Source organism: Austrofundulus limnaeus, unplaced genomic scaffold (assembly GCF_001266775.1).
Source record: "Austrofundulus limnaeus strain Quisiro unplaced genomic scaffold, Austrofundulus_limnaeus-1.0 Scaffold0, whole genome shotgun sequence".
Lineage (NCBI taxonomy): Eukaryota > Metazoa > Chordata > Actinopteri > Cyprinodontiformes > Rivulidae > Austrofundulus > Austrofundulus limnaeus.
The window spans coordinates 941,587-945,264 of NW_013952402.1; the positions used below are offsets into that span (position 1 = coordinate 941,587).

At 41.7% G+C, this 3,678-nt stretch overlaps 1 protein-coding gene across 1 annotated transcript in view; it reads right to left on the bottom strand.

The window, feature by feature from the left end:
* The window catches only part of itga9 (integrin, alpha 9), a 71,291-nt gene that overhangs the window by 16,153 nt on the left and 51,460 nt on the right, over window positions 1-3,678 (bottom strand). The window lies entirely within an intron of this gene.

A 3,678-nucleotide genomic window follows, 5' to 3' on the forward strand; every position in this document is an offset into this window, starting at 1 on the left:
AGTCACATTCTGGAAGCGAGTAGTTGATGCACGATGCAGCATCCCAGCGCTTTTAGAATAAACAAACACGCCCACAAACTTCGGACCAATCACACAACGCTTCGCACAGAGCGTGGTGAGAAACAGTTCGAGAAGGGGAGGTCCCCTCGGCACACTGAACCTAATTCTTTTATTTGTTTTACAAAACAACCTCATTTGAATATGGGTTGTAGTCACAGCGAATGCTATGGTACAACTATTGATAACTAACTGATAAAACAACAGTTCAAAAGTGGCCAGATTATAAACAGAACTATCTTTCACAGGGAGCCCATATTGAGCCCTGTAGAGGCACAGAGGGGGAAGCGGGGGCCCAAACATAACTGGCAACGATGGAATTTCCTCTACTTCCTGTATCCCTCTGTGCTGCTGTGCAAACACCGCCTGTCCCATGGGGCTGGATGAGATCAGGGGAAATCAGCCCGTTCACCCACCACCCGACTGGCAGCCTTTGAGACGGAGCAGACGTGGATCGAACCGAGCCTCTATACAGCTCGAGGGGGTGACAGAGTCTGTTTGTTCAGCACTTCTTCAATTTCTGCCTATGCTAGAAGCAAATCCACACTTGGATTTCCACAAGTGGCAGAGCCATTAAACATCACCAGGACTGTTTACACGATTCAATGTTTGCAGAAGCAGAGTGGTATAGATCAGTGTGGATGACAATACACAGGAGGCCTGTTTGCTTTTTAAGTTTCCGGCAGTTTCAGTATTTAGACGTTTGGTTTTATTGGGCCAAGCTGCTGTCCTCACCTATTTACTGCTTTCTTTGTAGGTATGAGGATGAAGCTTTTCAACGCCCGAGTTATGAAAAATCTCACCTAAAAGCCAAAATAAATCAATGATTCATATATTCTCCGGTTTACCGGTCCACTGAAGTTTGCACTTTTCTCAGTTGTGTTCCAAACTCCTGAGCTTTTCACCACAACTATCATTTGTTCCAAAGTTTAAATGACTGGAAATGTGGATTTAAAAAGTACTACGATCCTTTGCTTTAAACAAAGCATTAATAAAAAAGAGTTTCTGCAAAAATAAATAAGCACCTTAAATCTGATAACCAGAATAATTAGAGGTAAAACTTACTTTAAATAAAAAAATCATAAAGAAATCTTTTCTTGAAAGAAATGAATGTAGCCCCTCTCGGTCTGCAGACTCGTGTGAAAAGTGGGTTGATGTTGCATTCGAAGCAGTAGTGGTTTGTTTGATGGGTTAGTGTGCTGAGGCGGACCACACATTAAATCTTGGTTAATGGGAACATTAAATTATATGTCGRCAAACTAAAACTTAGAATAAAAGCTACAATCAGACGACACACCAATAATAAAAACTGCTGAGATAAGAAAAAAACACCAAACATTTCACAGCGGGATTTTCCTTCTCCAGTTTGGGGCTCGTCACAGACTAAAACCTGGCCACGAAGCTGCCGTTTACGAAAATAAAAAAGCTTAAACGTTTCACAGAAAACTTAGACGTGCGTAAATCTTCGTGCCTGACCGGTGGAAAGGCAGTTCTCCTAAAACTCTTTGTGAAGGCCCGTGTGGTTGGAACAGCAGAGATAAATATATGTGGGGGGAGCGCAAGTCAGAATTAAGTCAGCGGAGAGAGAGGCTCAGAGGGTTAGCCGACCTTAACTCAACAAAACGGGGTCACATCATCACCTCGGACTTTTTCAGCAGTGAGGCGAATGTTACAAAACGCGAAGAGCAATAAATTAACTTAGTTGCCTCCGTGTGATCCATCCCTACTCATCACTCCTTCATGAGAGAATAGCTCCCCGACTTATCAGGTTCCTGAGCAAAGCAGGGCTGCTGGTAACCATACACCTAATGTCAGCTGGGTTCATTAGACCTGCTGGGAAGCAGAAACAGACTCAATGCTTATTTAACTACAGCGTATTTTATTTACTGTATTTATTTGTGTATAATATGATCTCATGTATAATACGATCCCCCCTTTTTTTGAGCTTAAAAAGCATAAAAAAGTTTAATCCTCAAACTACCTCCAATTTCATACAGACTTCAAGATTTTTCAGCCTTTGCAGTCTTTATACATATCAGTAAAATGATCATTGGACTGTTTATTTTATTTTAACAACATATGTACTAAAAGGTATTTTGACAAAAAATATATATCAGCTGTAGCAGCATCATATGAATTCTGGCATTTTACACATAGTCCACCAGGAGGCGCCAACACAAAAGTCAGAGACTTCACATGAGATTTGGGCCATCTCGTGGGGAAAAAGCAGATTACTTCCTACTCGTGAGCGCCCCCTCTGGTGGGGAAACTTTTTTCCAGGGATAAAAACTTTTTCAGAACACCGGTAGACGGCAGCCATTACAGGTGAACATGTGTTTGTTGTTGTTCGAGGAGCGGCTCGGTCACACGCTAATGTCATTAGTTCGTTATCATTACTGAGGTGCAGGAATACTTTTTCCCCTTTTTCACATCATGTCTCCTGTTTGGATCTGTTATTGTCTCACTCTGAAGCATGGAGGAGTGTCAGAGGTAAGCTCGTTTCAACTGATTTTTACGACGCGGTCTCATTTCCGGACTCAATAATTTTGTGAATGAAGCCGATATTTCAGTAAAAATACATAAGTAAAAATATTTATCCGAGTATAGTACTACCCCACAAATTCATGGATGATTTTATGGATTTAATTTTACGTATTATACTTATACGGTAATTCCATTTGTTTCTACAGGCTGTGTTGCTTTGCAGGGCTGGTTTTATCCGTTGTTGGGGTGAAAATAAAAACAGCTGAAGGCTAAACATGGCATCTATTAGGACAGAAGAAAAGCCCCCAGTCAGAGCGTACGTGTCTGACGTGGCGTATCGCTGATCCTTTTGCAACAAGTGAGCGAACAGACGCAGAGGTGGCTGATGGGAAACCCATGTCGGATGTTGGGGTGGAAGTGGGCGGATATTACTTTAACAGCGGCAAAACGTGGGGAGAGCCTACGATCAGGGTCTCCAAGTCCGTTAAAACGACCTCATCATGATCTGAGAGGTGAATTTTAAATGGTGCATAAGTCAAAACCTGCAGGATCCTGGGGTCTGGGCCTTCTGCCTCGTTCTCACGTTTATAACTCATTTCTTGCCAACACGATACGTCTGTCTTGAAWGAGTCACAGAGTCGTATGACAGGTCGGCTAAAGGAGCTGCCCTCTGAGGCCGGACAGCTGTTCCTGCTTGTACTGGGGCTCCCCTGGTTCGTATCCTTTAATCTTCTGTTCAACCCACACAACGCAGGAAAACTACTTCATCAGTCCTCACACAGAGATGTTTCTTTTTTTTGTGCTTCACTGTTTAGACTGGATCCTTRTTGTATACATGGAAAAATGTGTAATCTTCTTTAAAGGAGTTGAAGTTGAGAAACTGTGTGCTCGTTTTATATTTATTTGTGTCTAAATGTAACTCTAATGACCTTTTTTGTGTGTGTTTTTTTTTAACTTTGCAGCACTCCCACATCTCTAAAAAGGAAGGATGAGCTCAAAATAAAGTTTTGKTTTTAAAAAAAGAATGGTTGTTTGGAGAAAACAATATACTGAACTAAGCACAAGAATCAAGTTAAAAGAAAGACTGTGGTAGTATTATGGTTTGGGCTCGAGAACAGCTATATTCCACAATAATAA